Raw genomic sequence first — 12,155 nt, 5'->3', positions numbered from 1 at the left:
TATCTTTAAATGTTACTGAAAAGAGTCATTTTAAATAATTCATATTGATTATTTTACTGTTAAGGCGGACATTTAATTCACAACGTATTATTGTAACGGAAATTTGATGAAGTCTATAAATTTATAGTATTTTATATATACTTAGTTATTTGAGAGGTTACGTTACTAAAGAATAATGAAAATGTTCCTATTTTAAATGTTAAAAATAATTTTTTTTTGTTGAGAATAAATTTAGTTTCATATAAAAAAGTGCAATATACTTAGATTTAGTTTTCACAACTTATGAGTAAACTATGTAATCAGTGATAATTTATTTAGATTTGAATTCTTGGATCAAGGACAAAGCAATTTTTGTCATTTGAAATCAAGGTATCTAATTTTTTTTTAATGTTAATCATACATAGCCAATAGGTTAACGCGTGATTAGAGTTATTTTGACCTTTTAAATTTAGAATCCTTATTTATTTTTAAGATCAGAATTTTGTATGTTTTTTGAAATCGGTCAAAATCAATGATGAATGTTTTTTTTTTAAATAGAAATATAAGAGTTTTTGATTTTAAATTGACAATTTTTGTATTTGAAATTTTTTATTTGCAAAAAAAAATCTTTTCTACATTCACCACTTCTCAAATTAGATGCCTAATATTTCTAAGAACACCTGGTTTTAACACTTTTACGATAAGAAAATACGTTTGCAATACTCTTAAGTAAAATATTTTTTTTCTATTCAATTAAAAATTGATATGATATTTTTTATTGCATCCATAAATTTCTTTACAAAAAAATTGTCAAACTGCTTCAAATCGAAGATTCCAAAACTCGTAGATTAAATTTGATTTATATACTTGTATCCAGTTCTTTGAATTGTTAAATATAATTAAAATAAATATTTTTTTAACGCAGTTTAGAATTTAAATTCATTCCATGTGCAATTTGTTTGCTGACAACCAGAACAGATTTAAAAAAAACAAGATACTGTTATCATTATTATTTAATTCCTGTGGGAGAGGGATAATCTTAGTATGCAATAACAACATGTGCCTGGTCTTATGAAAGATAGAGAATAACCCTGATGCTTCCCTGGTGGAGTTAAAAAAAGTATAAGTCATTGTTGGTCTCAGAGTAAAATTGAAGATTGAAAACGTAGTCATTCCTTCCTGGATAAGGGATTGGAATATTGTTCCCCTTGCTCTCATATGTACATACAACTTATCTAATGAAACGTCATGACAGCTAAGCTCCTCTCCTCCGAAATATTTTTCAAATTGTTGAAATAATTTTCCATTCTTTTCAACGAATCCTTAACTCAAGAAATTTTGTTAAGCATAGATATATTTTTAGCCATTTCAACATTAATTAAAAAATAGACTCCACTGGATCCAGATTTGGGACCACACCAAGACTTATAAAATTTTTGGGTGTAAATTGCAAAATGTTTTTACATAATTATATGTTTTCGGACCGACAATACGTGAATCTATAATTTAAATGTATTTAATATTTAAAAATCAAATTCAGTGTCTGAACACTATATCCCATCACGTTACTGAATATTTAATGTGTGCCTTCTCTTGCCAAAGAAATAAATCATTTATTAAAGTTAGATTTTTTTCTCCCTTCCAATTTTGATTACACCCACAAAAAGAGTCATCAAGAATACTCTTAAATATTTATCTTTGTTTTGTTAATCGTTTTTTTTTTAACAGTCATCATGAATACACTAAAAAAACACTCCCTAAATGAAACATCTATTTGAAAAAAACTCATATTTGGGCATCTTATTTGTTATAAGACTTGCTTTAATTGATTGCAAATTAAAATAGTATTTAAATATGTATTTTAGAGAGGCAATTACTCCACGTCTTGTAAAAAAAAACAAAACAATGAGAGGTTCAAATGCGGTCCTTTTGATAAAAGTACGATTCAAGAAGTTTAAGTAACTTTTTATATATGTTTAAATGTAATTTAAGGATCCTAAATTTTGAAACTTTACATTTTTTAAGAAGAAAACGTGTTTATGTTAAAATATTATCCCTTTACTATACATTACAGTTTTTTAGTCAAATCAACAAATTTAGTTAATTTTAAACTAAATTTCTATACATTGTTGACAAAATTCCTCATTATCTATTGAATTGTTTTTTTTATAACTGAAAACAGTTTCCATAAGTCTAATTGAAGCAAGTTTTAAATATTACATACCTTAGATAAATTAGGAATCTATCTATAGTTGTAATACAGTTATCTTCTTAAATGATTAGTTCTTATATACAATTATTAGGGAATTAGAGTTCTACCACGTATTTTACTCACTTTTTCGTCTTTTATTTTTCAAATTAGATGTATACCTTTTTTAAATAAACGTTATTCAAAGTGAAAAAATGCATATTTTTATGAAGTATATATCTTATGACATTCACCTAGTATATTGTATTTTAATGGAACTGTTAAATTGTGGAGTACAGTCCAACTAAATCGGAGGTAGCACAAAAAACCCTTTAATCACTTCATAACTATCATGCATTTTTCTATCAATAACTGTAGTATATGGAGGAATATGCATTTTTTCACATTGAATAACGCTTTTTACAAAAAGTTTAGATCTTATGTTATATCTAGATGAAGGACTTGTATTATATTGGTCCTTATTTAATCGGTCTAGTACCGTCCAGTCTTAAGATTGGCCTATCGATCCTTGAGACCGGTCCTTAAGTCTGTCCGTACTAGAACTAACTTTAAAAAAAGGAATGAAATGAAGATGGGTGACGTCATCAAGGATCGAACTTTATATGTTGATAGGACTAATATGCAGGACTGAACTGGGTGGGACCGCAGTCTTCCGTATTAAATAAGGCCCGACATCACACTATGACGAACAACAAAATGTGGGTTTAAAAGATATAAGGGTATACTATGGCTAAAAGTACCAGACTGGGTTATTAATCCATTCCTAGAAGTTAGTAGTGAAGAAACAAGAGAGGTAGAGGACGAATTAGTCATAATAAAAACAATATTGAGCTAATCCCAAAGTTTAAGATATCATATGAAGATTGGTGGCAACAAAAAAAATCTCGTACCTCCATCCATTTAAGCAATAAGGTGAGTATATATTTGATTACTTTTCCAGCATCATATCTGGAAGAACAGGCATGCAATGTAGTTTCTATACTTGTTTCCAAGCAATTAAACAAACTTAGAATTACCGAATATGGTAACTCCTTCTTCTTAGTGAGTTTCAACCTTTGTGAAGAAACTATTATCTTTATACCAAGTAGAGCCATCCCATTGCAGGAATTGTGAAAACCTAAAGTTAATTTTGTGTTTAAGTCATTAATGTGCTGTTTTTATTTTGGAAGACAATGTTCATATGCGTTTATGGTGGTGGTGGAGGAGGATTTGCTACAAATTTATATGGAAGTCAAGGGGTTTCCCCTTGACAAAATTAGGGAAACCCTAATCTAGAGTAATATTTCTTTAAACTTTGATATTTTCAATTGTATTCTCTATTTTTAGTTCAAAATGATTTTTTTTTTCAATAACTTAATAAATTTAGAAGACTTTAATGGCAATGTATAATCTTTAAAAGTTGATCAATATATCAGAAAATTTATACAGTTTCATTATTTATTAATATTTTTGGACTATGTTTCTCCAGTATTTTGAAAAAATAACAAACTAAGGTCCATCTACCGTACACATAATATATTAACAATATGAAAAAGACCTTTATATTTTTTTTAAATGCCTAACTCTTACAACTACATATATCTATGGGTGTATAATGTAGATGCACCGATATATGTTTTAATATTTTTCTAGGTACCTAAAAATAATGAAGTATAGAGAGTATATGTTTTCATAAGGTGGTAATTCATCGAGAATTGACTGTAAAAACAATTGTTTCCTACAGAGCATTTTTTAATTTAATGGGCAATTTTTGAATCTTTTATTAGACGTCCATTCAAAATTTAATGGTTTATCTTTCTATGTAGTTTCTAAAATATGTTCAATATTGGATTTTTATGTGTAATAACTTTTATATATATTTAATTTGTTTATGTATACATTATATATTGTATAAAAAGTGTGTGTAACCGAAATTTGGAGGAGCATAAATTGTTTAAAATGGAGATCAAAGAATAAAGTTAAAAGTTTGAAATTTCTATGGGAGGGTTTATAACTTAATTAAATAATGATTTATTGAAAAAAAAAATTATATCGCTTATTGTTCTCAAGATATATGATCAAATCTTATTGTACTAACAATTGTTTAGAATTTGCTTATGCATTCTTTATTCAAATTCTAACTTATACATACAGTTTGTACGAGTTGCAATTATAAAATGTAATAAAACATTTTTGTGAAAAATTAACAATATTGTTGATACTATGATATAATTTTTTTTTAAATATCAATGTTTGCGGACTTAAAATTCTGAGCAAACACTCGTTTTAAGACTTTATTCCAAATATGTTGGACCCCTTCTAGACTTCCTATGTAGGGACTTTCTTCCACATCTGCTAACTAATAATACTAATATGTAGAATATTTAAAAATTGAAGAACCCCTACGAGTGGTGAAAATTACGCTTCAACTTTGTCCTAACAAACTTAACCTTTTCTTTTTTCATTCTGGATATAGTCCCAAGAAACACAGATTTGTGCAGTTTCATGAAATATTAATATTAACCTTGAGTAGAAAGACAATGGAATTTTGGAAATAGTGTCAAGAATCACATTTTTGGTTTTTTAAATGTGTATAATAATATTTTTGAAATAGATATATTTTTTAAAGAATATAATTTTATTTGATAAAAAAATGTAAGACACGTACAAGACACATAAACTGTAATTTTTATAGCATTTTTTCACTGAAATTTCATAGATATGCTGAGTAGGTTCATACACACTACCAAAGCGTTAATTGTCAAAATTTATGAATTTACTATGCAACAACCTCTCTAATGATAAATAAGTAACTTTAATTTACCGAGTGAAATGGTAGCATCAATTAATAATTGTTAATATATATTATTGGTTGTTATAATTAAGTAATAAATAAGCAACATTGAAATTTCGAAATAATATTTGTACTCGTACGTAGATTATACGTTGAATACCATTTTTTATTTTTGTTTTTCAACTGATGTCTTGAACATAGATTTACTATGTGTACAGCTGTAATTTTTTAAGAGGGGCATGAATCTTTTATTCGTTTCTTTAATAAAACAGATTATGGAAGTAGTTAGTTATTACGCACTCTTGCCTAAAAATGGTAATGTCTAATTTAACAAGATTTTAAAAGAATACGATTTATAATTTTCCCACCCCCAAAATATTAAACGTGATTTCATTACAGCATTGTGTGAATCTTATCTAAATAAAATCTTTTTCAAGAACGAATTGTATTTAATTTATTTATGGTCAAATAAATAAAATATTAACCAATGATTTAAAATCATTCATGTATGCACAAGGCTGTTGCCATGGGGGTGGGGGGGGTAATTAAACTAAATATAGACAGAAACTTAAGTAAAAAAAAAGATCAAGTAAGGTTGCTTGAATATGTTTCAAAATTAATTATAATTAAATCTATTATCTGACTAATTGTAATCAGTATGAATATTAAGGTGCATGTCAGAACCCCTCCCCCTTTCCCCCGCCAAAGTAAACAATATTGTCTTAGTGGTATGATGAAAAGGTTCTACTTATAATAAAACACATTGTATGAAATATTTTAAATTCAAATAAATTTTATTGGTGCCACATTACATTTTGAAATGAAAATATTATTGAACATATATTTTCACAGCTACTTATGTTTACTCACTATTACATTAGCTTTCTCTTGCACAATTCTATCTGTTCCTACTACTTGTAACAAATTCTGAAAATGTTCTTCTAACTTAGGAACACGAGTAAAGTCCGAGCCTAGTTTTACGCCTCTTTTTGCTCAATCTTTCATGACATTAATAGAATTGATCTTTGATTTGGAAGACATATAAGACCTCAAATTTATCCACTCTGTGACTTTTTTGGTCACGAAATTAGTTTCTAAGCCAAGCAGTGTAAAGATGAGCCATTATGGCTGTCTTGTCTGTCACCGAGTTCATATTTAATTACTATGAGCCTCTTAGCCATAATGTGTCGCTCACTTAATTGTGTTAAATCACTGATAAGGGTAAGTGGTATCATTTCTGTGGCTAAATACCACAGATGACGAGATAGAGCAGATATGGCACTCTTAGACACGGTTGGAATGATTACCATATATTGATGGGATTATTTGTACAGCCACAAATCATTCTAAGGTATTCCACTATGAACTATAAATAAATATACAAAACTGACAAAGATATGTAACTTTTCGCTCTGATATTTGGAATAAATAGTTTCAGTACACCAAGATAATATATGGTGTTGTAAAAGAACTATTTTGATTGAAAATATCAATTTCAAATATCCACCGGGCCTTGTGCACTGCACCAGGATGTTTGAGGCAAAAATTCTTAGTGATGATGGTATCTAAATAAAGGACTCACAGATCAGAGAATTACTTTTAATTCTAATGCTGATGTTATGTTGAGACTTTTGACAAACTGGAGTGCTTCATTTCTCCATTGTTGTACCACAGTCTTATATCAAAGAGTGTCAGCTTTTTTTTGTTGAAGCAGCTCACACTTTCAAAAATGTCTAGAGATATTTAGAAGACGAATTACTTCTGGTAATTGTGACATTTCTATTTTCAGGTCTTTGAATATCTGTGTCAGTATCGCCTCACCAATATGATGATGAAATGCTGCCCAGAGTAACAGCTGTTCTAAGACCTGTTGCATATAAAGTCAAGAAACTGTAACACTGCCTATGTTAGATGCATTTGTGTCGAATACTCTGGATACAATTGATTTTTCACATTTCCATAGATTCAGCATTTCCATGCTTTCCTCAGTTATAATATTTCCTAGTTTTAGTCAGTGCCTGGTTTGTAAGATGGAATCCCAAGGAGCTTCTTTCACATCACCGATCGATACAGTCAGCTGCTCTCTATTAACAATCTTATCTGTCAAAGTACCCATAAGTATTGATCCCACTGAAGTTCTACAATTTCTTTCACTTGGCTCTCTTAAGCCATTAAATCCATATTTGGAGATGAATACCATGCATTCCTTACTAACTAAAATTAAAACAACATAGTTTCGAGGAAGTGCAAGTTAACAATGACAATATTAAACATATAATTATTTAAAAAAAAAATGTTTAGCGTTACTTGCCATAGTAATATAACCATATACTATAATATTCTCATTTCAAAATGCTGAATGTGCCACTGGTAAAATTTATTCGAATTTAGAAATATTTCAAATTGTGTGTTATTATTATAGGTAAAACATTTTTATCATACCATCAAATCAATATTTTTTTACTTGGGGGTGGTATGATGTACTTTAATGAATATATTAGAGCCAAAAAAAGGTTAAAAAATTAAATATAAATGAGTCAATTAGATTACTTATATCCAATTAATAAATATAATACTAAAAAATTACGATCATATGAAACATATTTTAATTGGGGTTAATCTTCCTGCCTCTAAAATATTTAGAACAGGATAAAATACTTGCATAGTGTAATTATAAAGAGCCCTTATATTTTGACTTAACCAACATATACAGTTTTTTAATTAAAACTCACCTCAATGTACCCAATATTCACATCCCTGGTCATAATATAGATATAATTCTAATTTTTTAGCATAAATTATTAATCTATTAGATTCAATATTTATAGTAGTTTTTTTCAAGACATATCTCGAGTATTTTTAAAATTGTTGACTCTATTTTTCAATCAATCAATTTATCTTTGATCAGTATGCAAATAAATATACATTTATAACACACACTTGGTTTATTTAATTTTTAAAATTAGAATTGTTGTCCGTTTCTAAGAACAAAAATGTTTTTTTTTTAATTCTTCAAGTTTTAGATTTTTTTTTTAAATCAGGATTTCTGAATTATAGGTTATAAATTGAAAATAAATTAAATTTAAAGTAACACACTGACTGTTCTTTCTGATGTTAAAGAGATCCCTGCATGCTCAAACATGTTTGTCTTCATTCATAGATATTGTTGTCCTGTGTGTGAAAATGTATATGTATTATAGTGGAGCTTATTTTTAAATTTGAGACATGTTAAGCTCAGACGGTCACAAATATTCCCTGTTACGCTAAAAACATTGAAAAAAAATTTGAACTGTTTTGAAAAATCTGAAGAAGTAGCTTAAGGGTTGCAAAGTTTTGAAAATTTATAACTTTATTTTTTATAACAAGAGTGTTTTGACCTTCATATCATCTAATCACTTTGTGTTACAACAAATCTTAAAGGACAAGAAATTTAACTAAATAAATTTTCTATCAAAATTATTCAATAATTTTTTACTAATATTTTGGGTTCATTGGTCAAAAAGAGTAAGAACTATAATAACTTGCGTTTTTTGCAGTATGTTCATCTCTCTTCGTGTAAAAGAAATGATATGTATATTTACAATTTACGTGCTCCAAATGATTAGCAATGGTTAATTTATTACTCAAAATAGAATAAACAGGTTATGTTGATATAAATTGCACCATATTCCGATGTCTTACTGAGCTTTGTTTTTGAATAAATATAAGATAAATCCATTTAACAAATTGTAATTGAGTATTCAGAAATACTCATTGTCAAGTCTAAACCTTTTTCTGACCTTTACTTGATGCAAGAAGTCTGAATAGCCAAATTTTAATCAATAACTAAAGTAATTAAACCTTATTTTATTTAAAGCTTAGATGATATTTCTAACCACTGCAATATAGTTAAAAATTTTCATGAAGGAAAATTCAAATTCAATTGATTTTACGCAATAAATTCAAATACGGGTAGGTATGTTAGAACTTGTGTTTTTCTTCAGAAAAAACTTTGACTTCTTGTCTGTATTATGGAATTAATCATAAGCCCAGCATTCCAGTCATGTTTTGGACCTACCTCTTTTCCTGATGCTCAAATGTTCCAAAGATTTCAAGAAAAATGATCATCCATTAATATAGCTAAGTATTATACTGGAATTGAGGTCGTGAAATAGCTTGTCTCGTAGAAAATGTGCGACACGAGTCCCTTGATTATGCAAAGAAATGTATGGAGACGAATCTTCTTCGAAAGAATTATTTAACTTGTTTAATTATATTTTTGGTGATATGCACCCACGAAGTGTAAAATTTATGTCACTTGGTGCTATACACCATGCCAGATGGCTATCAAAGGTTTAATAATACCTAAAATTTGGTTGTTTCGATCTAAATTCTAATTAATAAGTATTGAGTAGCGAGGAGAGTGGTTATTTAGTTTAGTTATTTATAGTGATAGTGTATCTTCGATTATACCTCCTACTCCTTAAGTGCACCTAATATTGACCTTAATTAAATAAAATCCCTCCCTAAATATTCTTCCATTAATTCAAACATATCAAAGTCAACATAAAAATATAATGTTAAAGCACTTATGGTACTTGTTCGAGGAACTTATTGGAGTAGCTTTATTTGACAGTGCGTAAATTTCATAATCAAAAATACGTATGGTAAAAGCCTTGCTAAATTTCATTAATGATATTCAATAAAGGCTTTCAATGAATTAAAATACAAAAGCATGGAAGATTTTTGCTACAAAAAAGTCAAACAAACTGTTTCAAAGTCTGCAAATCTAAGACACATTTCTTGAGACCAATTCTGACTAATGGAGTGATCGATATGTTTTGATACTAAAGGGTTTTTCAATAACAGCGCTCACATTTTTTTTAAATAAAACAAAAACGGTTTGAGATATCGACGATTTCTTTATTTGCCGTTAACATACATTCAAGTTAATTTATGAATGAAATTCGATGTCGTTTGAATGACCACCACGTGCACGTTTTACAAAGTCCAATCGTTGAACCCAATTTTCGACTACTTTTCCGCATAAATTGTCTGAAACTGCAGCAATTTCGCATTGAACATTTGTTCGGAGCTCTTCTAACGTCGACGGATTATTGGGGTAGACCAAGGCTTTCACATGACCCCAAAGAAAATAGTCTAGAGGCGTTAAATCGCACGAGTGAGGCGGCCAATTGACTGGTCCATTTCTGGAGATAAGACGCTTACCAAACTTACTTTTCAATAAATCGATTGTAACATTTGCTATGTGTGAAGTGACACCGTCTTGTTGAAACCACATATCGTCCAAGTCCATATCTTCCAATTCAGGCCAAAAAAATCGGTTATCATGGCACGGTAACGATTTCCATTCACAGTAACCTGGCAATTGTCATCGTCGACGAAAAAGTACGGCCCAGTGATACCTATAGCATGCAATCCACGCCAAACAATATTTTTTTGGGATGTAATGGCGCCTCAAGAATCACTTGTGAGTTTTTTTCGGCCCAATAGCTCATATTTTGCTTGTTAACAAAGCCATTGAGCCAAAAATGTGCCTCATCGCTGAAGATGATTTTATGTTGAAAATCAGGATCATTTTCGAATTTTCCTTCAGCCCATTTTACGAATTCCCCACGTTTGAAGTGGTTAAGTGGCTTCAGTTCTTGTGTCAACTTGATCTTATACGGGTGTAGGGCAAGATCTTTTCGCTAAATTCGCCACAACGATGTCACAGAGATGCCCAACGATGGAGAACGACGCGTAAGATACAAATTTGAATTGATGCGCTTGCGGCAGCAATATTTATTACACTTCATACATTTCTTTGTCTCACTGGCACAGGATCATTATGTAGTATGTATGTGGACTCAAATTTTTTCACCAAATGTTGAATTGTTGATTTTGCAGGTCGATTACGTTGACCATAAATTGGCGTTAACACTCTTAAAGTTTGGATCAAGGACTCACCACTTTTGTAACAAATTTTAATAATTTATAAGCGTTGCTCAAGTGTGTACTGCTTCATGATAAAACTACAATTATTTTTGAACACAGCTGTCAAAGAAATAATAACAAATACGACGTCGTTTTCGAAACCTATTAACGTAAAGTGTGAGCGTTTCTATTGAAAACCCCTTTATAATTCATTTAAAAGTTATTTATGATTTTGCTGAGCGTAGAGTTGGTCCCATTATAGAATATTAACATACTAGCATCTTATGAATACAGCTCTTAGGAATTACCCTTATCTGTATAAGTATAAAGAGAATGTGTGTGAATCCTTTATGCGTGCCCACACTGTTGGACCTAGGAGGGTGAAATTTTGATTTGGTCCCTCTTTTGTAACGTTTAACCTTTAAGACTAATATTAAACTTAAAACACAAAAACTGTTTTTGCAGCTCTAGGAGACTAGATTGAGTTATAATTCAAAAAGTGATTGGCGTTTCAAAAAATAACTACGTTTTCTAAATTTATTCAAAATCAAAAAAGTTATGGGCAAAAAAATAAATATATATATCGGTTGAAAATTGCTATTTCAGGTGTTGTTTTTTTAAGTACAAAAAATGGACTTCCATTGGAATATTGGATTAGTAGATTAAATAAAGTTTGTAAAAATTTGTTTTTAAATTTGTTTGCATATAAATTTGACTCATAAAATTGATGTTTAACGGAAACAACTGCCATTTTCTGAACAATTTTTCAATTTTTACTTTATTTTTTCATCTTACGTCAATTTTGATTTTTTTTTTAAAGAAATGCCACAAAACGATACATTTTAGAATTTTAATGTACAGTAAAGTATATTCATTTTCCAGAACAGTTTATAACTTAATTTTTGCTATATTTTGAAAAATGAACCAGTATTCGAGGGTTATTTTTTCAACAGCATTATTTCTCATAACTTTGTCAGTTTTTGAAGTACGAAAAAAATATTAAAGGATTTTGTTCCTCATAACAATTACAACAAATACTTTTCCTAATTTTTTTTTGTAAAATTAGTACAAAAAAGTTTTTTCAAATTTTTTTACCACTTAAAATTTTGAAATTTTTTGAATTAAATAAAAAATGATTCATGTAAATACTTATAAAAATATGCAAATATTTTTAACAGACTATTGTTGTGTGATTTTGATACAAAAATAATTAATTTAAAATTATTTACATGATTTAAATATAATATTTATTCTTTATATATTTTCAAACGTATCTAT

This window comes from Lepeophtheirus salmonis, chromosome 6 (genome assembly GCF_016086655.4).
Source record: "Lepeophtheirus salmonis chromosome 6, UVic_Lsal_1.4, whole genome shotgun sequence".
NCBI lineage: Eukaryota > Metazoa > Arthropoda > Copepoda > Siphonostomatoida > Caligidae > Lepeophtheirus > Lepeophtheirus salmonis.
Note: the sequence above shows the minus strand (reverse complement) of the source record.